The sequence below is a fragment of the Lissotriton helveticus genome, chromosome 8 (assembly GCF_964261635.1).
Source record: "Lissotriton helveticus chromosome 8, aLisHel1.1, whole genome shotgun sequence".
Lineage (NCBI taxonomy): Eukaryota > Metazoa > Chordata > Amphibia > Caudata > Salamandridae > Lissotriton > Lissotriton helveticus.
The window spans coordinates 865,917,836-865,940,994 of NC_136069.1; the positions used below are offsets into that span (position 1 = coordinate 865,917,836).

Sequence of the window (23,159 nt, forward strand, 5' to 3'; positions counted from 1 at the left end):
TGTATTCCACTAATTTTATTGTATAAACTGTCTTTTATGATATAACAATCGAAATAAAGACTTATGAAACCTGAAACCAGTCCAACACTCCATGATCCACAGCACAGCGACCTTAGGGTCCAGATCAATGGGCGTCTAGAGGATACTTTTTAAGAAAGATTGTTTTTATGCTAGCTTGGAAAAATGCTTTAAGGAGAGCTTTGTGCATTAAAAATAGGGAAGTATGTTAGGACAGGAGCATTTATCGCAACAGCATCAAGGTTGGAGTAGCTTTGAAGTTTTTTTTGTGTACTGTTTATCATAAAGAAATGGGGGTCTCTCGAAGGGGTGTGGTCGATGTAATTAAGCGTGCGGCTTCAAACATTTAAGCTAAAAATCTGTGCTTAGCATAGCGTGCCACCTGAGTAGTATTTTGCCCCTACAGTCATTGTTGCAGATATATAATACAACATGTAACATTATACCTACAACATGCCAGGACTATTGGCTTTGTGAATGGTTGTTAGTTTCAAAAGATAGATAAGCAACAACTATGGCTTTATTGTATATAATATTGAAAATGCTTCAGTTCGGAAATGATGAGGCTGTGCAAGAACTATAACGAGTCTCTTTGAAGTTACATCAAAGGCAGTGAAGTGTAAAGTAAAGTAAATGGACTGGCATCATTTAAATATAACACACTGGTGTGTAGACAGACCTAAAACTGATAAACACTGTAAGAATTATATAGTTGAAACAGTATTTGCATCTATGTGGCAGGTGGTATTTATCTATGTTCCTTTTATCTTTCATCCCTGCTGGTTTTCAAAGTTTGAGTTTTGTGCACAGGGAAGTAGGGCTTTCGTAAAAAGCATTACCTGTCGTATTAGTATGGTGCCATGAAATACTGTGATGTGGCGATTCCGGTATATACATTTTGGACAGGTTATAATAATTACCATACCATAAAATTTGCATTGCAACTAGTCGAACCTGGTTATTACCTGCATGTATATTCACAACCAAATAACACATTTTAAACCGCAGAGCAACAGCCAGACTTTTCAATTTATACTTAACTAGCAGCCCGTCCCGACGTTGTCCGGGTATGAAATAGAATGTGTGTAATGTGTGTATTTGGCAAGGGCAATTTATTTTAAAATCTCGCGGTAGACAACATTTTTTGTTTCATTAGAATAGGGACGGAGAAGGCCCAGCTGCAGCCCTGGTTGATGTTAGCAGGCGCGTGTAATTGGTGTAGTGATCCGCCGCCTGAGGCCGGCTACAGCCCTGGTTGATGTAAGCAGGCGCGTGTAATGTCGTTGAATGAGAGAGTTATCAGCCGCGGGTAAATCCGTTTAATGAGAGAGTTGAGTGACAGCGAGTAGGAGAGGCTGCAGTAATTGTCCCCGCAGACACGCTCATTTGCGTGTTCCCCCGCTTGAGGCCAAGATGCACGCCTGTTTGATGTTAGCAGGCGCGTGTTCCCCCGCTTGAGGCCCAGCTGCAGCCCTGGTTGATGTTATCAGGTGTGTGTAATTAGTGTACTCATCTGCCGCCTGAGCCCGGCTAGAGCCCTGGTTGATGGTAGCAGGCGCATGTAATTTCGTTGAATGAGAGAGTTCAGTAACAGCGCGCAGGAAAGGCTGCAGTAGCGTTACTTACCAGGCCTCCAGGTGAACGCGTTTGTCACGCCCCCAGCACACGGCCACAGCAGACGATCTTCTGATTAATGTACGACCCACATGGCTTGAAGGGCGGAACGTAGCACACGCCCCCAGCGTTTCCCACGCCCCCAGCGTGCCTCTTGATGCGGCGCAATTACGTTCACATGGCATGAAGGCCGGACACACGCCCTCAGCGTTTCTCACGCCCCCAGCGTGCCCCTTGATGCTGCGCAGCAACGTAATTGGCGCTTGCATGTACGACTCACATGGCATGAAGGTCGGACACACGCCCCCAGCGTTTGTCCCGCCCCCAGTGTTTTATCACGCCCCCAGCACACGCCCACAGCCCACGATGTGATGGCCGTACCACGCGCCCCCAGCGTTAGTCACGCCCCCCAGCCCACGCCCACAGCACAGCGCAGACACGCCCACAAGGGACTACTTTGCTGGCACGATTGTTTTACCTTTTAAATGTATAGAGGAGTTGGCCTAACGGCTAAGGCGCTCGACCTCGGACCAGGGGATCTGGGTTCGAGTCTTGGTAACGACGCCAAACATCCTGTGATTCTGGGCAAATCACTTAATCTCCCTGTGCCTAACAAAAATGAATGTGTGTCCTCATGTAAGGTAACTGGTGCTATCTAAAGCGCTCTGATTCCTGATTCAGTTCGGGTCAAGTTCGCGCTATATAAAACTCTGCAAAAAAATATATATATATGGTGGCCGTCTGCTGCGCCTATGTCCTTCTGCTGCAACTGCCCTTTCCAACGCTGTATTGGGTGTTGTGATTGGTGCTGTGGTTACTGAGATTACCCGCCTCAAAGGTTTGGGCTCTCTCTTTATAATATTAGTATGGATTCCGGGTGCCTTAAATTTACTCTATCAGGAAGACATGACTCGTCTTTGTCTCTTCTACTGCCACCTATCTTCAGGATTACCTTGTGATTTTTAGGCTGGATGTCTTACAAGAAAAAACACGCACATATATGTATCAGTGCACGAGTGGGGGGCACACGCAGGTGGACGGCGTCCGCCCACTTTTTTTACAGGGTGTTCGCTGTCCACCCTGCCAAGAATTTCGGCCCCACTGAATAATGTGCTGAACTCATCCCGGTGTAATTTCCAAACACCAGGACACTTTCAGCAGGGCCTGCATGTTGTCTGCTTTACATCTGCAACAAGCAGACGGGGATGCCCAGTAGGGGTTATCTCGCAGGGAAAGCCAGGACGGGTTCCCAAAGTAAGCGCTAAGAGACCTGTCGGTGATTTGGCGCTATATAAATCGAAATTAACATAACATAACATAACATGGGGCTTTCTTATTTAAGACTCCTGCTGGGCCCATAACAAAGGCCAAATTTGAGGGGTCATCTGGCCTCCTTTTTTTTTACGTCTCTTGATTGGGAGCAGTCAGGCGCCTCACACTTGATGCATCATGCAAGTGAAGCAGAGGGGAAACAAATGCTCGCACCTTGTTAGCACTTCACACATACTTAAGAGAGGTTTTTCACTTTGTTCAGTCCCTGTTTAGGGGATATGCATGCACTGTAAGAATAGCAGATGTGTTGATCTTTCCCAGTATTTACACAAAGCAAATTGCATTTATATAGAACTTACTTCCCCTGAGGAGGCGTTGAAATAATTTAAGTACCACTATTTGTTCTTGTATAGCCCTACTCATTCCAATGCAGGGTGTCAGAGCGCTTTACATCAACACATGCATATTACATGTACAATAAATTATATAAGTTTGTAAATCAATGTACAGGATATGGTACATAAAACTGGGGGATTGCAAGGTGTAGAAGTAACATATCATCTTCCATAGCTCACTGTGCTATTATCCTCACTATGCCCTCAAACATACACATGATAGACCTGCTAAACATATATGTGAGGGTTTTCGATCTGATGTCACTTCTTGTGATACCACTTCTTGTAAAGTCGTGGCTTGTGATACCACTTTCTATGATGTCAATTCCTGTGAAGCCATGTGTGATGTCATATGCGCCGTGATGTCATGCGCTGTGATGTTGCGTGCGGTTATGTTGCGTGCTGTGATATCACGCGCTGTGATGTCACTTGCATACTGCCTAACTAGGTTAGTCCACCCACTTCTGTTTTTTAGGACTTGTGCCCTGCATATAGTGCTCATTAAAAGCACAGTCAAATAAGTTTCTTGTCAATGACAGTTTAATTATTTTGTAAGGAGTTTCTTTGTTCTTAGATTTGAATAATATTCTTTTGTCAATAAAAAAATGAAACACACATAGAGGCACGTTAAATATAATGTCATTTATGTCGCTCTACGCAGGCCAGCCTGCTGCTCTGAACCCCAACGTTAGTGTTTTTCAGTTATAAATGTTTTCAAGTACAACGTGTTATGAAAAGAGAAGTATCTTTCGTCATCATCACGAAGACGTTGGGCGGATTGTGTGCATGAGCTCGATTAGCATTGCTACAAGACAGGGTCTGGTTGTGACAGACTCGGGGCGACTGAGGACAGCTGAGCCGCTCGCCGCTGAGGTATTCTGCATATTTACTCTGGTAATGTATGGCGAGGATTAAATAGCCTGAAGTGGCTTGCAGCCCAAATGTGTTCAAGTGTATGACAAAAGGCGTCGACTGCCTGTTACTGGAAAATACGTGTAGCCAGAAATGGTAACTCATCCACTGGTGCGAAGCCTGACAGCAGGACGGCGAGGCAAGAGCAAGTCTCGTGTTCACAACTATCAATAATTGTTTATAAATAAAAGCTCTCTTCAAACGTGAAACTATCAATAATAAAAACACGATACCAGTTGTTGTTTACTACAGTACATTAGCAAAAACGTTTCAAGGAAGGCAACTGCCAATCTATTATAGGAATCACAACAACTACTGCTCACGTACAGTGCACGCCAACTCGCCACCCAGAACTACCAGCAGGATCTCGCAGCCCTGCCAGGACGGAGCTGCGTGACCCGCGTGCCACAAGGTTGCGCGCAACCAACTACCAGCACAGGGCGGGGGTCAGCCGTCGCAGTTTACCTGAGTTCAGGCTGGGGTCTGTCTGGGCAGCAAAAACCCCTTCACATGCTCAAACGTAGTAGTATAATAAATGACATCCCATAGAATGTGTATCCCACCGATCCTCGACTCTCTCCGGGACTCCTCCCTTTTAGTACACTATTGGCTAAACGCATCCAAGCTCCTCCCCGTTTTTGACAGCTCTCTGGTAAGCCGCGCCTCCTGAAGGATAAAAGTGTCGCAGTCTTGTTTCGGGCATGAACAGGCAGAAGCAGTAGCACGCCGAGCTACGGGGACGCTGTAATAGTGTCTTCTACTAGTAGATAGTGAACAGCGTTGTCAGATGGGGTTTTTCTCCCACAGATGGGCCATGTTTTTCCCAATTATGCGCGGGGGGGGGTGGGGGGGGACTGTTCTGGTGGGTGAGCCAAATGTGGGCTATAATGTGCTCTGTGTGCATGACATTTGTTTAATTCGTCACCGTTCGCGTCCCTCCAAGTATCTCCGGGCAAGCTCCGCACTGTCCACCTCCAGGCCGCAGCATAACAGGGCCGATTGAAAAAGCTCTATCAATGACAGTCTTGTAAGATATAATTTGTCCTTCTTTGGCATTTGACTCGACAGTCACGCCAGTCGGCCGTAAATAGACTACAGTTTCCACCCTTGACCCACCCCAGCATACTATGTATGCCATTCAATCAGTTGTTGGGCAGGAAGCAACACAAGTCGTCCTGCCCGGCCACCAGTAGCTTTTACAGCAAGCATAAATGTACGGCGTGCTGGCCAAGAATCAATTCATAGTAAGTAATAGGCAATAGCAATTAGGCAATGCAGGAAGAAACAGTAACGGAATAGTCCCTGTATCTATTTTAAAGTGTTCATAAGCCCGTGGGCAAGGCGCGCATTATGTAAAAGATAATTGTGGCCTGACCGACATCCCCAAAGGGTACCCTCCTAGGAGGGCGGCCCCTTTAGTGCCACAGGATGGCACACTAGACAGCCTAGTGCCTCGAGGCCCCTTCGGGGTCCCGCTCGTCCCTTCCTTCCGAGGTGGGGGAAGGTTAGAGGTATAAGTTCCTCCCCCGCCCACCTGGCGGCCTCTTTGTCCCTCGCCACAGACGCCGTTTGGACTTTTCCCAGGAGCTGTGGCTTATATTATTTATTTATTTATTTATTTATTTATTGTACTTCTAAAGCGCATCTGTCACCTTGCAGGCCACCTGGCGCTAAACCTTTCAAAAATACGCAATCATGAGGCCGCACTACAGCATGTAATTAAATCTTTGGGAAGAGCCATGTTTTTAGCCTTTTCCTAAAAGGCAAAATCTCATTAATTTGTCTGAGTTCCAGAGGCAGGGCATTCCAAAGCCCTGCTGCCGCCACCTCAAAAGATCTGCCACCTGACCTCACCTTCCTGAATTTAGGTACTTTCACCAGCTTTGCCCCTGAAGAGCGCAGGGTTCTCGTGGGTACATACCAGGAAAGTTTCTTTTTGAAAGTAGACCGACCCCATCCCATTGAGAGCCTTAAACACCAGGCAAAGGGATTTAAATTGAACTCTTTGTCTTAGCGGCAGCCAATGTAGTTCTGCTAGTGCCTGTGAGGAAGAAGACCTTCTGGGCCAACCCAGGACCAATTTGGCTGCCATAGATTGTATTCTCTGTAACCTATCCAATAGGAAGTTGGGAGCTTCCAGCAATAGGGCATTACAGTAGTCTAATCTACTGAGAATAGTACTGCGCGCTATCACTGTGCGAGCCATGGCGGGCAGCAGAGGAAAAATCTTCCTCAGTGACCTAATGATGGCCAGACAACAGGTTGCAATGGGGTCAGAGTGTCTAAAGGCCAAAAATTGCTGGGCAGCCCAGGAGGGACTCTTTCCGCGGTGCAATACAGCACCTCCGTTTTGTCCCCATTAAATTGCAGTAAGTTTTCCTTAAGCCACAATGCCGTGTCCCGCAAACAACTATGAAACCTTTCCAATTTAGTAGATTGTTCCCCTTCCAGTGAAATGATCAACTGGGTGTCATCAGCATAATTTATAATGTTGATGTTCTGTTTTCTGATAACTGTCATTAGTGGTTTCATATAGATGTTAAAAAGTATATTGCACGGTGAGTGCATGTATCCCCCCCGCTTTCGCCCGCTTCCTTCCTTTAAGGGGTTTGTATCAGGGCTGGGTGGCCTGCATGGGTGCCGGCCACCTTAGCGGGGGGTTTTCGGCAGCTCCCGTTTGGTCACAGGCGTCCCCGCCGGGTCTCCTCCGCCCAGAGTGGGTTCTGTATGTGCTGAGAATTGAGGTACGTGGGGGCAGTGGAGCACGGTGCACCCCGCTTTCCTCCACCAGGCAGGGGGAGAGGACTTAGAGGTGTTCTGGCCAGTCGTGGCCTGTGGGGTCCCAACCCACGTGGGCAGTGGCCTGGGCCTGAGTGGGATAGCCACTGGGGAGGCGAGGAGCAGGCGCGCAGACATATCCTCCTCCCACATGTTTAGGTGGCTGCAGCAATGGAAATTGACACACCGCCGTGTCAGCGTGGGGCATCCAGCTCCGACGGAGTGGGAGGGCTGCGGGCAGAAGAAACGGGACAAGGTGGTCGAGTGGTTATGTGGGTAAACGGCAAATGCATTGTGCTCTACTCGTGGGTTCAGTTCCCACTTTCGTCGGTGTCCCTATATCAAAGGGTCTGGGTCATCTCCCAGGTTTCTGGGTGTGTAGCGACAGGGGTCCCCTTCCTCGTGGGCATTGGTGCTCAGGCTCAACTAACCCCCCTCCTACAATCGCATGTGCCTGGACATTCTAGGGCCGCGAGGGGCCCAAGCTTACAGCAGCAGTCTGGGGGGGAGCAGGTACACGAGTATGGGTATGCCCAGCTTTGCTCAAGGGACAGGGATAATTGGCCCGCTCCCTACCTTCCCGAGAGTATTGAGGGGCCAGCCGGGGGAGATCGGGGTGGGGGGGCGGAGACCAGGGGTGCTACCCCCGGTACTTTCAGCGCATGGTAACACGGAGCGGGTTCCCCAGTCGATGCGGTTTGGGAGCTTTGCGGTGGTGGCATAGGGGGTTATAGTCCCGGGGAGGCCCGCAATGACCTGGGTCCGCTTTGTGTACCGGGTGGGCAGGCACGCCGCCGATCCGGATCACTGGCGCAGATTAAGGTTTTGCGCGCCTGGGGGCAGTAACGCGGCCAACCTATCTGCTGAAAGGAAATTGGCCTACCGGTCAAAGCAGCAGCGTCTTTGTTCCAGTCTCGGAAGCATTGGTTCGAGTCTCATCGCCGCCAGATAGTTTACATGTGCCCAAATGATTAGCTGGATTGCGCGGTAGAGCCAGAGCCGATTATCAAGGGCTATTCGAAAGGGGGGGCCCAACCGCGAGAGGGTCAAGGAAGCAGTCTTGGAGACGGTCCACGGGGCATTATAGCTCAGCCTCGTGCGAGCGCTCTCATCCTTCCAGTGTTTTTTCATTAAGACTGGCATGCAGTTTAAGCTCATGCTGCTTGTGTTACCAGGCCCCCTAATGCGTGGTGAATTTGGAGGCATTGCAAAGCGGAGGCCTTGCGAAAAGGAGGGTGCAGCCCTGCTCCGGTCAAAGCCTACAATGGGAGGGGGGATTCGGAGCGGCAATTCATGGGGACCGCATGGGCTTAGGTTTTCCTGGTGAGGCCCGCCATCGACCTGGACCCGCGGGGGGATACGGGGGCCATGCACGCTGAATACGCAGCGCTTGTTCATTTTCTTCCCTTCTGCAAGCAATAGATTGGTAGTTTCACCCCCGCACTGGTTTGGGAACGTGGGTTTATGAACGTGGCTGCTCCAGCGCCCAATAAAAATGCTTGATTGTTCGGTTGTGCCTTATATGTAGCCCAAGAAGAAAGTGATATGTTTGTGGAACAATTGTTAGATACTCGACCCCCACCCCCATATGCCCCGCAGAGGGTGTATCAAAGTTTCAGCACAACCAATCATATACGATATTAGGAATCATGTGTATGTTACTGATATGTATGTAATGTCTTTGATTATGTTGCAACGTTGGTTGATTATCGGGGAAGGCTGCTTGAGAAGTGCCCCACCCCGGTTACTCAGTTTCCGATGTGAGAGGTTCATCCAATCTACCATCATAGGATACCAGAGCAAAGGGATAAGCATGATCATGTTACTAGGCCATGGGTAGAGGCCAGTTTCCAAGAACAATGGGTTTATACTCCATGGAAAAGGAGTGAAGTTTTGTCTCTTAAGACTCAGTTACCTGACCCTGGGAAAAATCCTACCGCTTATTATAAAGAATTGACTGAAGCGGCCTCTTTAACAGTAATAACACTTGCTGATATTGAAATATTTTGTGGCCTACAAGTTCCGGTCGATATTTGGAGACAAGTGCACACACAGGATCACGTTACGGAATTGGGTGGTACCTGGGATCAAATTAACCCCTTCGATGCTGATGACGGAGCGGTTCCGTCATCAGCATCGGTTGGGCTGTGCTGATGACGGAACCGCTCCGTCATCAGTACAGCCCTCGGGGGGAGCGCTGTCGCTCCCCCCCTGGGGCTCCGATCGTGTTAGTTTTTTGGGGGGTGGCAGCGGAAGACTTCGCGCTGCTCCACCCGCCCCCCCGCACTTCCTGGTGACGTCAGCGCGCTGTCGCGCACGCCGACGTCATCAGGAAGTGCTGGACGCGCTGGAAGCCATTTCTTTCCAGCGCGTCCAGCTGTAAGGTAGGTTTTTGGTCTCGGTGGGGCGGGGGGGCCATTTCTCGGTGCCTTGAGGCATCGGGGGGGGAGGAAACACTGTTTCCTCTCCCCTGATGTCCCAATGCAGGGCATTCATGGTTCAGGATCGCGCACAGCGTCGCGATCCTGCACCAGTAATGCCCCCACTAGACACCAGGGATTGTTTTTGTCTGAAAAGGAAGCGACCCCTTGGGCAAGGGTCGCTTCCAGGGGCAAATTTTTTGTAATTCAGACTTTTCTGCCCCCCCTGGGTCGACATCGCTCATTTTAGCGAGCGATCTCGACCCAGGGGGGGCAGAAAAGCCCACTAGACACCAGGGATGTTTATTTTCATAAAAGGAAGCGACCCCTTGGGCAAGGGTCACTTCCTAGGGCCATAATTTTTGTAATTCAGACTTTTCTACCCCCCCTGGGTCGAGATCGCTCGTTTTAGCGAGCGATCTCGACCCAGGGGGGGCAGAAAAGCCCACTAGACACCAGGGATGTTTTTTTTTCATAAAAGGAAGCGACCCCTTGGGCAAGGGTCGCCTCCTAGGGCCATAATTTTGCAATCCAGACTTTTCTTCCCCCCCTGGGGGCAGATCGCCCATGTTAGCGCGTGATCTGGACCCAGGGGGGGCAGAAAAGCCCACTAGACTGTGGTAAATAAATAAATAATACCCTATTTTTGATAGCATAACAGATAGCTCAATAAATAAGAGTCAAGATTCGAGGTAGTAGGAGTTTCTGCAGGTTTATTACAGCATAAGGACAGGATCAGGACGACCTGCATAGGAATAGGACAATAAGGCCCGGCAGCTGCCGGGGCTGGGTCTGGGATGAGCGCGCTAACATTTAATAACAAAACATTGACTTATATACATAGCGCAAACACATAGCAGTACATTGCAGTAGGCGTAACAGTAGGTGGAGTAGGAGGCGTGACGCGTAGCAGTCGCGAGAGATAACAGTAAAAAGAGGTGTAACTGGGAGTATACATAGACATGTGGTGCAAACGTAACAGAATATGTCATGAATGGGCGGAAACATTGGAGGGGGCTACCTAAGGAGCCGGGACCTCTAACCTAATGGTGCGCGAAAACTAGCAATGACGTGTTACTAGGAGAAGCTGGGGGCTACGAACTCTGTGCTAGGAGCAGAGACTAAAGTCTGGAGGGTCGGAGCGACATGAACCTAAACCCTATCTGGTATCTACTGTTTAGGGAACATGTTGATATAAACTAGAAGTCATGAGGGGAAAAGCTAACCTGATTCTAAGACTGGACCATGCATTATTCTACATGTAGTGCGTGATGAAGAATATTAAATGACCATTTAAATACAGTATTTCTCTAACATGGAGACGAGAAGGCTAGACAATGACGGAAACTATTGATGCAGTTCAATAGCTTAGGAATGCAGAGGAGGAGGACTGAACTGATAACCGGAACTATAACATACTTTTGGCAGACTCAGAGGCAGAGCCGGGGTGCACCGGGTGCTGCAAGGCAGGAAGTAAGTGAAGGGTCGAGGATACAGGTGGGGGCTGTATCGCTCCTCAGCGAGGCTTTCAGGAGACAGGAGCTGAATCTGTGGTCCGGGCCCTTTTGAGGCCTGGAAACGGGGACTTTATAATTGAATAACGTGCACACTGAGAAACGTGGCAACATTACTTACATAGGCCTGATATTCGTAGTATTCACGAGGACTGGAAACTAACATACTAGAGGTGGACACAACTGCAATTGCGTCTTTAATCAGAAATGGGGAATAACATATGCATATTGGTCATGCACACATAACATATGATGGATGGGGCGTAGGGACACAGAACATGGCAAAATTTACTTTTCCACATTCCCTCCTTGTCACTACGTTTCCATCAGGAAACATCAATATTCATGATACCGTCTATCATTTCATACAGTACCATTTGCTCGTCTCGAATTGTCTTGGAACGGGATTTAGAACGGGGCTTGGGACGGGGAGTACAAGAGGTAGCACACATGCTGCAAATCGCAGGGCCACATTGTATACAGAGGCAGCAGCTAAATATGATCGCTACTGCAATACCTAGAAAGGACAGGACTTTCCAACCCCATGCGGAAATTATATTCCAGAACCAACCTGACCATGTCCAGGTGCCTGGATCTTGGTGTAACAGATGGGCAATTTTATGGAGTCTGGTTATAGCTGAATAAACAGACGGCGCGTTATTTGGAATGAAAATACAACAACTGGATCCGAGAATTCTACAGGCCCCGCCCCTATCGGCCAGTATGACGTCAAGGACGAGACGATTCTGTAAAACGACAATTCTCATAAAGGATTGCTCTTCAGTTAAGTTACCTAGAGCGGAGGCAGTCTCATCTACTACTGCTTCAAGGGTTCTTGTTAACCTACGAATAAGCTTACTATTTACAATTGTACCTAAATAAGGGAAAACACCTTTATCTATATCAATGAATTGCTCTGCAGCGGTTTCAGTATAATCGACAATCGGGAGATTTCTCTTGTGTCTAGTATGTACTAAGAAAGAATTCCTATGATAGTCAGGTGGGGCTAGAAAAACAGGTGGCAGTAGGAAAGCAATGTAACAGGTTCCCTCCCAATCGAGGGGCAGACGGACATATGCAGTTTGACCACAAATAAAATAAGAATGACGTGAAGCTTTGAAAATAGATTTCCCACTGTCACTATACTGGATAACAGTAGTACATTCACTATGACCTATATGTACAGAACCATAACTACGGACACATAATTCGCCTTTGACTGGTAGTACTGAAATAGCGGGTGAATCTGGAGTAGTATCAGACTGAACATTCAGAACCATGAAATTCGACGAATAATTTCCTAAATTATATACTTCATTTTCTAAATCTAAACCTGTTCTGTGGGGGAAACCTTGCTTGTCTGGGAAACATGTACTGTTAAGAAAAGACATATCTGTTGAGGATGACGTTAGCGTGGACCATGCTCCACACGAACCATTGTGTGAGAATGGATAAGGAAAGAGTGGCAGAACTCCCTTCGGTGTCTGGAAAGGGGGGGAGTCGACCACACACCCAACAATTAGTGGCATTGCTGGTCTGGTGTGAATAATGTAACATACGGATAAATGTGTTATTACGCATGGCGAGGCGGTATGCATATTCGTGAGGAGGCAGATCACTAAACGTGTGCTCTACTGTAGCATGAGCAGACATATTTACATGAGGAACTGAAAAACACAGGTAGAAAGCATAGCTGGTGCAGGAAATCATTATGCTGAGAAATAATACGAAACTCAGAAAAACGATACATTTAATTGAGCTTTGACTGACTCTCTCACTATGGGGGTCTATTTTATACATGTCAGAAACAGTCTAACCGTTTCACCTAGGGGAGGACTTATACAATCAAACTGGCTGACTTATTAGACCTAAGCTTTAACTTATACTCCTGTTGCGGAGTTTTCTCTAACAAGGGAGGGGTTGTAATAAAGTCTTGTGCGGGACAGTCCTTTAAAACAATGTTCTGGCAATCCTTCGAATCCTGGGAAATGTTCTTGGAAATGTTTTTGAAGACTGGTTTAGATCCTTTGAAAAGTTTTACATGAGAAAGGTGGACCCACCCCTTCCTGCCTTCCAACTTGACGGCAGTTCGGGTGGTCAAGAGGACCTGACGTGGCTCCTTCCAACGTGGTTCCAGCGGACTTGATCTGTCGAAATTTCTGATCAGCACTAGGGAGCCTGGAACGATCTCGTGCGGTGCCACCTCGGTATTGTCTGGAAATGCGGCGGCAACCTGTGAACGACATGAGTTGAGGGCAGACATCAAGGAAGCTAGGTAATCTGTCAGCATATTACATGAAACATCGGTAATACTTCGGGGTCTAGGAGTACCCCACATGTTAGGGGGGCGGCCGAAAACGACCTCATACGGGGACAGACCTGATCTGGAATGTGCAACCATACGCATGTAAAACAGAGCGACTGGCAAAGCTACTAACCAGTCCACACCCTTGTCTTTACATACTTTTGCTATACGGATTTTCAGAGTCTGATTATGCCTTTCGACTAGTCCAGCTGCTTCTGGATGGCGTACACAATGGAACTTCCACTGGTACCCTAACAACAGGGAAACGTGTTTCATGAGTTCAGATGAGAATGGCTGGCCGTTATCAGAATATACGACTCTAGGGAGTCCATATCTAGGGAAGAATTCACGAACCAACTGCTTGGCAGTGGTCGCGGCTGTATAATCTGGGACTGGATATGCTTCTGTCCATCTGGACAAGGCGCATACAACTACAAGGACATACTTGAAACCTCGACATCGCTCCATTTGAATATAATCCATCTGGAGGACCTCAAAAGGGTGGTCAGGGGGCTGGAAACCACCTTGTTCCACCGGGACACTTTTACCTGGATTAAACTGGCAACATATCATACAGGTACGGACTTTCTGCTTGGCTGCAGCACGTAAATGCTTGTTGAACCAAATGTTCTGGATACTGTCTAACATAGCTTTTTCTCCTAAATGTGCTGGACTATGTGCGGTATTGATAATGACTTGAACCATAGAATCGGGGAGAAACCATGTGGCTCTACCCTTCGTTAACCATCCTTGATCTGTCTGGACCCCTCCTTGTACAGACCATTTCTTGATTTCATCGGGAGTAGCATGTGACTGGATATCTATGACATCTTGTGTAGGGTCCTTAACTGTCATGCATGTAGTCAGATCTGGAGTATGTGTCTGTGTCTGATTAACTGGAATGTCTGGAGTCTGTGCTGTAAGCTTGGCTGTGCGGTCTGCTAAATCATTACCTTGGGAAATAATGTCAGTGACTTTCGTATGTGCTTTGCACTTCATGATAGCAATAGATGTCGGTAATTGTATGGCATCTAACAGGGCTTGAATAAGGAGACCATGCTGAATCTTGGTTCCATGAGAAGTCATGAAACCTCTCTCCTGCCAGAGCACTCCGAAGTCGTGTACAACTCCGAATGCGTAACGTGAATCTGTGTAAACATTAACTTTCAGGTTCTTGGCATGTATACAGGCTTGTGTCAGAGCGACTAGCTCTGCTGCTTGAGCGGACAGGGTATCAATACGGTGTGTTTCAATAACTTCGGTGTCGGTAGTCACTGCATACGCGGCGACTAGTTCTCCTGTACTAGTTCTCATACATGAACCATCCACATAAAGTGTCAGGTCAGGATCTGGTAACGGAATATCTGTCAGGTCTTGTCTTGGCTTTGTCGTAATGTTAACTACTTCCACACAATCATGTGTGTCTGGATTTGAACTAACTGATGGTAACAGTGTAGCAGGATTCAGGACGTTGCAGCGTCTAATTTCTATGTGTGGCTGGAACAGTGTCAATTCATAACCTGTTAAACGTGCAATTGTCAAGTGCTGAGTTTGTGTTCGGTTTAAAAGAACTTCTACTGAATGTGGGACCTGTACTGTCAGGGAATGTCCTAAAACTATAGAATCACTTTGTCTGATAGCTAGTGCTGTGGCTGCAACTGACTTGAGGCACGCAGGCAACGCCTGGGCGACTGGATCTAATGTGCTCGAAAAATAAGCACAGGGCTTGTATTGACCTGCTTGATCTTGTGTGAGAACAGATAATGCTGTACCTTCGCGTTCTGTAACGAAAAGTGTAAAAGGCTTACTGTAGTTCGGTGTAGCTAGAACTGGAGCTTGACATAGGGCTTTCTTTAACTCGTTGAAACTAAGTGTATGGTCAGATGTCCAAGGGAGGACAGTCGATACGGCTGCCTCCTGTGTCGTTAACTGTATCAGTGGCTTGGCTAGGAATGCATACTGGGGAATCCATTGTCTACAATAAGAAGTAAGGCCGATAAAAGCACGTACCTCCTTCTGGGTTCTGGGCTGGGGAAGACTCGCTATTAACTGGATACGGTCGGGTGTCAACTGCCTACCCCTCTTGGACAGCAAGTGTCCTAAGTATACCACTTGCTGGACACAGAATTGAAGCTTCGAAGGTGACACCTTGTGCCCCATCTCAGCTAGAAAATACAGAACTGTAAGTGATGCTCGCTCGCAGTCACGTTCAGAACGGGCTGTGATCAGTAGATCATCGACATACTGGAGCAGGGCAGTGTCAGTTGGCATGTGAATATTGTCTAGTTGTCTCTTGAGTGCTTGACTGTAAATACTAGGGCTTTCTGTGAAACCTTGAGGAGCGCGTGTAAACATATAGCTCCTTCCATTTAAACAAAATCCGAAAAGAAACTGGCTGTCTGGATGAATTGGAACACTAAAAAATGCATTCTTGAGGTCAATAACAGTGAAAAACATGGCTTCGGAATCAACGGCTGTTAACAGGGAAGAAATGTCTGGGACAACTGGATACTGAGGAATAATACATTTATTAAGCTCTCGTAAATCAATCACTAATCGATATACTGGGGGTGCATTTGGATCAGTACGTTTCATGACTGGAATGATCGGAGAATTACATACATTGGAGTCAGTTTCTACAACTACTCCTTGAGCCATGAGCTCGTCAATAATTTTGGATAAGGCTGCTACAGCCTCAGGTGGCAATCTGTACTGTCTGATTCGTGGTAATACTACACCTGGTTTGAGAGTCACACGATAGGGTGTGATTTGCATGTAACCTACATCAGTTGGACCTTGCGCCCATAAATGCTGCGGAACCTTAGACAATCTGGAATCAAAATCTCGTAATACATAGTGACCCTTGAAGTCACGTAGGAACAGACGTATTCCCTCTGGGGAACAGCAAATAACTGCACCTAATTCTTTCAATGTCTTAATGCCTAATAGATTTTCTGGACATGACTTAGTAAGTAACAGATCAGTAGTACGGGACAATGGACCTACTTCTAGAGTAACTGGCTTAGATATTTCATTAACTATGGGTTTTCCTGAAAATCCAAGGGAAACATTTCTTGAGCCTGAGAGCGGAGCCCCTGGAACTTCGGCGTGACTAATTGTGGTCCTACTTGCCCCTGTATCGATCAAAAACTTTCTGTCTTTCCCTAATACTTGACTATGTACGTAGGGACCTTCTTGGTCTACAGGTATCTCGATGAGAGGCAAGCCTACCTCCCTCTCTAGGCTGTTTCATGAATATGACTGATACTCTGGATACTCGGACTGTGCATACTGGTACATCTGCGATGTAACGTGCTGTGTTGCAGCAATAGGCTGCGGTACTGTAACTGTCTGTGGTGCATTCTGTGACTGAGGAGTCTGTGAAACTTGTTCTTGTCTCGGCGGACGTGGTCTTTCTTTAGTCTTACCAGTAGCTATGTTATGTTTCAGAACTGCACACTCGTTTATAAAATGACCTGGCTGTTTACAATAATTGCAGTTCCCTTTAACGGGAGCTGCAGGATGACTGGCTTGATTCTGACCTCTCTTCTGACTGTCTTGAGGAATAGATTGTGCAACTAGCACTTTCATTTTCGTGTCTTTCATACGTTTTCTTTCGTGTTCTTGCTCTTCTCTAATTCTATTCTGGTGATACTGGAGCATCTGGGACGGAGTATTTGCTTGCCAGGTGCTTTCGACTTTCAAAACTCGGTTTTTAATTTGTGGACTTGAATTCTCGACTAATTTGGTAACGAAAAGATGAGGGTACGACTCACTACTTGTCTTGAGACCACTGTTGATACTGAAACATTTCTCAAATCTAGAATAAAAATCACTGATGTCTTCATCTTGTTTCTGTTTACAGGCTGATATTGCATCCCAGTCTTCTTTCCTAGTTGTCAATAATCTGGGTAAAACTTGAATCAATAATTCTGGTAATTCTTTACATTTATCTCCAAGACCGGTACCTGGTACTCGTGCCTTGTCTTCAGCTTCTAGAGCTGTCCAATCGATCTTTTTCTCTCCCACCTCCCATTCTTTTTCCTTTAACTTCTCATACACCCCTGCGGGTAGCAGGACCTTTAACATTTTAATGATATCTGGGTAAGTGTATTCTCCCATACGGAGCATGTCTTTTAATTCTCTATGGAACCCCGCTGGATCTTTGTCATGACAGGGAATTAATTTCTTCATCTCGAGAAGTTCCATCTTTGATATTGGAGTGTATACAAACACTCGTTGCATTACGCCACCCGCCCCTTGGACTGGGTGGACTTCTCGTAGCGGATTCTGTCTGTCTATGTAGAATGGTTTACTTTCTGGGGGTGAGACATGAACAAAATGCGGGTTCAGGAACGTTCGATACTTGTGACGCTGTTCTAGAATGACACTTATTAAATCGGTACCTAGACCTCTCCATCTGTACTGGAGTAACTCGTTCAGGATATCATGTAACGGGCCTGGATCAGAATGTTGACCCTCATACAGGGTAATGAGGTGTTGGATCATATACATACCCACCAGTCGTTGCTCGGCTGGGGGCAGTTTCAGAAACATTTGTGCCACTATTTCGTCTGGAAAAGTGGTAGAATCAGTAATCCATCGGACTGCTGATCGGGCTAGTTCTTGTTCGTGCATGGTACTTAATTCGCTATAACCGACTCGTGATTTCAGAATGTGGTCGGTAGCTTGAAATACTTGCTCTAAAGAGCCTCGTTCTGGTGCTGGATGGTGAAAAATAGACTTAGGTTCTGGACGTAAATGGCGATCTGGAAATCTGGATTTTCCTACATACGCTATTCTGGCGGGATTCTCGTCTTCCTCTTCAGGATCAGAGACACTTTCTTTCTCGCTTACTTGTGCTGCTTTACGCTGTTCCTGTAACCTTATTATTTCTTTACGAATTTTCTTGTACATACTTTCCATGGCACTAATGGTCTTGTGCTTACCCTCGGCTATATTATCACTCCACCTTGTTAGGATTCTCATTTCGGCGGGATCTTTAGACGGGTAATCTTGTTCTCTTATTAAACAATTGATCAGGAACTTTAATATCATGAGCTGAATCTCGGCTTTCCTTTGAGACATAATCTCGCCAATACTTTCTGGATCATCCCCTGTACGGATGAAACGATATATTCTGTCTAGATCTTCTTTCATATTTGGTAAGGTGACTAGATACTCGGTCACCCTTCTTACGCGTACGGAATATAAAACCATATTATACTCGCCTGGGACTGTGTCATAGACACATTCGGCAAGGGCTTGTCTGATTTCTGTAACAGACTTATTACTTTTGGGAGTACGCTGTGATGCTTGAGCATGTAATTCGAGTGCTGATAAACGCTTGTGTGGCGGCGGGGTTTGAGGAGGACCTCCTCCTACGGCCCCTAGACTGGAATCGTCGACTGACATTCTTCGTGCTTGCAGGGTCGGTAATTGTAACGTGGGCTGAACTTGTATGGCAGGCTGACCCGGGGGTACCGTAACAGGTACTCCGGTGTCTGGAGGAACGGGAAGTGCCTGATTTACAGGGACAGGTGGAGCGCGAACTGGATTTGCATATTCTGGAACTGTGTCGTCCAAATAGGACGAAATAAAAATATCAGCTGCGGTCGGTTTGTGACGTAGCTTGGTCGGAACTAATGGTGGCGGGAAATTACTGGGTGCCTCTGGGGTCGCTTTCGGCAAGCCTTCGGCAAGGAGAGGATACATACCCTTAATAAGGGCATGCCTCTGTCTGTCTGACTGTTCGACTTTGACTTGTTCACCTATCTCGATTAATTCTCTTTCTTGGGCTCGTTCTTGGGATTCTCTACTTAACTCTGACTTTCTGACTTCCTTTTCCGTTCTTCTATGCGCTTCCTTACGCCATAACTCGATGGCATCTTTCTGTGACTGTCTGGCTTTCTTTTTCCATAATGCTTCTTCTACTCGCATGATACATTCGGCATCCCATGTACCCGATACGGGCCATCTATACTTTTCTTCTAACTGTTTGGTATACTCTACCCATAAATCTAGATATAATATGGCGCTTATGCCATGTTTCTGATACATAAAGTGACCTGGACTGTCCCTAGGCGGAACAGGAACTGCTGCTTCCAGCAGACCCTTTCTAGTTTTTAACTGACGTAACTTGGAAAAGAGCGGCATTCTAAACTTGAATCGGAACACAATACAATACACGAAAAACAATAACAATTGGGAAAACAATTCAGGCATACCACGACGTTGAAAATACATTGAACAACATTATGAATAACATTTCGAACAGAATACTACCTGAAAATACTGAAAACAGAAACAGAACAGAATTCTCGAGAACGGAACAGACTAGAGTTACTGGATGCACTGCTGTAACAGTACGGAACATACCGGTCCCATAAAGGAACGCATCAAGACCCGTATCCACCTAGGTGAACACTTCGTTTGTGGGCTTGGGTACCACCAACCCACGGACCAGGAGTCAATTTAGACTGACCCTGTCTAGACACTACCCCAGCAATGGTACTCACCGGGCAGCACGGAACGGAAGGCCTCGGACGGGACTGGACTACGACGGACTTCGGACTTCAGTTACGGGTGGGCCTCCGGATACCTCGGACCTTGGACTCTCGGCTTGGGCTCTGGTCGGGACTCGCCGCGTTCCTCCACCGTCTCGTTCGGATGCTGGACCGCCTCCTCCGTCTCCTCCGTGGGCCTGAGGGATACTTGGAGCAGAAATATCTGCCAGTGCACGGTATGGTTCCGTCACGACTGCAGAGGGTCAGGGGGTCGGCGTGGCTTCACCGACGCGTGGGGAAAGGGCAGGTCCCTATTCGGGCGCCATTATGTGGTAAATAAATAAATAATACCCTATTTTTGATAGCATAACAGATAGCTCAATAAATAAGAGTCAAGATTCGAGGTAGTAGGAGTTTCTGCAGGTTTATTACAGCATAAGGACAGGATCAGGACGACCTGCATAGGAATAGGACAATAAGGCCCGGCAGCTGCCGGGGCTGGGTCTGGGATGAGCGCGCTAACATTTAATAACAAAACATTGACTTATATACATAGCGCAAACACATAGCAGTACATTGCAGTAGGCGTAACAGTAGGTGGAGTAGGAGGCGTGACGCGTAGCAGTCGCGAGAGATAACAGTAAAAAGAGGTGTAACTGGGAGTATACATAGACATGTGGTGCAAACGTAACAGAATATGTCATGAATGGGCGGAAACATTGGAGGGGGCTACCTAAGGAGCCGGGACCTCTAACCTAATGGTGCGCGAAAACTAGCAATGACGTGTTACTAGGAGAAGCTGGGGGCTACGAACTCTGTGCTAGGAGCAGAGACTAAAGTCTGGAGGGTCGGAGCGACATGAACCTAAACCCTATCTGGTATCTACTGTTTAGGGAACATGTTGATATAAACTAGAAGTCATGAGGGGAAAAGCTAACCTGATTCTAAGACTGGACCATGCATTATTCTACATGTAGTGCGTGATGAAGAATATTAAATGACCATTTAAATACAGTATTTCTCTAACATGGAGACGAGAAGGCTAGACAATGACGGAAACTATTGATGCAGTTCAATAGCTTAGGAATGCAGAGGAGGAGGACTGAACTGATAACCGGAACTATAACATACTTTTGGCAGACTCAGAGGCAGAGCCGGGGTGCACCGGGTGCTGCAAGGCAGGAAGTAAGTGAAGGGTCGAGGATACAGGTGGGGGCTGTATCGCTCCTCAGCGAGGCTTTCAGGAGACAGGAGCTGAATCTGTGGTCCGGGCCCTTTTGAGGCCTGGAAACGGGGACTTTATAATTGAATAACGTGCACACTGAGAAACGTGGCAACATTACTTACATAGGCCTGATATTCGTAGTATTCACGAGGACTGGAAACTAACATACTAGAGGTGGACACAACTGCAATTGCGTCTTTAATCAGAAATGGGGAATAACATATGCATATTGGTCATGCACACATAACATATGATGGATGGGGCGTAGGGACACAGAACATGGCAAAATTTACTTTTCCACAAGACACCAGGGATTTATTTATAATTGTAAAGGAAGCGACCCCTTGGGGAAGGGTCGCTTCCTAGTGGCCCATACTTTATTTTAGACTTGTCTGCCCCCCCGGGGGCAGATCAGCCATTTTTTGGGCCACATCTGGACCCAGGGGGGTTAGAAAAGCCCACTAGACACCAGGGATGTTAGTATATTTATAAAGGAAGCGACCCCTTGGGCAAGGGTCGCTTCCAGGGGGCATTATAAATATTGTAGACTATTCTGCCCCCCCCCTGGGGGCGGAGTGGCTGTTTTTTTTACAGTTTCTGGTCCCGGGGGGGGGTAGAAAAGCCCACTATACTCCAGGTTTTAATTTTTATAGGGAGCGACCCCTTGGCCAAGGGTTGCTTCCTTGGGCCCATTTGTTTTCTGTATGTTCTGCTGTGTCTTTATTTGGCCTCTCTGCCCTCCGTAGGGTTGCTTCCAGGGGGCCCACGTTGATAATGATTTATAATCTTCCCCCCTTGGGGACAGACACCCCATTTGTGACATACCCTGTGACATAGCCTGTTGTAATGTGTGTTGTTTGTGTTTCTTCTAATGTGTATTGTTTTTTTTTCTCTTTAGATTGTTGCAGTGTGCGGTTCTGTTACTGGTGGTTCTGTTGTTCTGCTGTTTCTGTAGTTGCATGTGTTTGGTAAGAGACCTTTTTTTTGTTCAATTGTAATGTAATTGTTTATTTTGCAAAGTGTGTAGTAATACGAGTATGTTTTGTTTCTGTTTGTTGTGATTGTAAAACATGTTTTGCATTTGTTTTTGATGTGTCCTTCTGTAGATGTAAGGTTTTTTTTCTTCTTTCTAGTGGGATATCGTTGCCTATTTGCTGTGTCTTTGCAGAGTAGGTGCTGGTGAGTGTAGTTGTGTCTTGTAAGTGAATTGTATATTTTTTCTAAATATAGTTTTTTGTGAAAAAGTCTTACATTTTTTATCTTACTTTGCGCAGTGTTGGGGTTGTTGAGTTGTTTGTGCAGACTCCTTTATTTGTAAGGATAATGGCTAGCCGCCTGATTACTGCTCAGCAAGTTGTTGGAATGCTTTTTGATTCTTTCTCTGACCATGGTCCAGAGTCTGACTCTGATTCTGAGCCAGAGGTGGGAGGTGAAGATTCAGGTAGTGAGTTTTCTCTATACATGGCTTCATCGGATGATGAAAACACTTTGAGTGCTGATGAAGCTACTTTTGGTGTGGATGATGTGCCTGTGGTTGGGGAGGACATTGCTGTGGTTACGGTTTGGGGGGACATTGTTGTGCCTGTGGTTGTGGAGGACATTGATGTGCCAATAGTGCGGCAAGAGACATCTGGGCTGCAGCCTGGGGTTGCTAGACTTCCAGTTGGTGTAGTGAGACAAGAGGCAGCTGGGCGGCGGCCTGCGGTTGCAAGACTTGACGATGAAAGTTCTGACCTCTGGGTTGCACCAGGCATGGTGCAGCCGGCATTGCCTGAATTTACTGGTGTTCCAGGGTGTAGGGTGAACACTGAAAACTTTTTGCCTATTGATTTTTTCAAGTTGTTTATGGATGATGTGTTTTTGGCAGAGATTGTAGAGCAGACTAATTTGTATGCTGAAAATTTTTTGAGGGTGAACAGTGCCAGCCTTAAGCCCCACGCTAGAGCTACCCGGTGGACTCCCACAAATTTGGAGGAGATGAAAAAGTTTTTGGGTTTAACTTTTTTGATGGGCTTGCTTAGGAAACCATCAATGGATTCATATTGGTCTACTAGTCCCTTGATGGCAACAGCTATATTTCCGGCAGTCATGAGTCGTGATAGGTATTTGCTTCTGCTGTGGATGATGCATTTTGTTGACAATAGTCTTGCTTTGCCACGAGATCACCCTGATTGTGACCGTCTTTTCAAGATTCGGCCTG

At 46.8% G+C, this 23,159-nt stretch overlaps 1 protein-coding gene across 3 annotated transcripts in view; it reads right to left on the bottom strand.

Moving 5' to 3' along the window:
• CTPS2 (CTP synthase 2) overlaps positions 1-4,797 on the bottom strand; it is a 2,098,303-nt gene extending 2,093,506 nt beyond the window's left edge. For 2 of the 3 annotated variants that reach the window (XM_078657669.1, XM_078657667.1), the window contains exon 1: positions 4,677-4,797. The gene's annotated coding sequence lies outside the window, so the exon portion shown is untranslated. Of the gene's footprint in view, positions 1-4,538; positions 4,589-4,676 lie in introns of those variants that run through there. The other variant, XM_078657668.1, reaches the window with a different exon arrangement.
• Between the last annotated feature and the right edge of the window lie 18,362 nt (positions 4,798-23,159).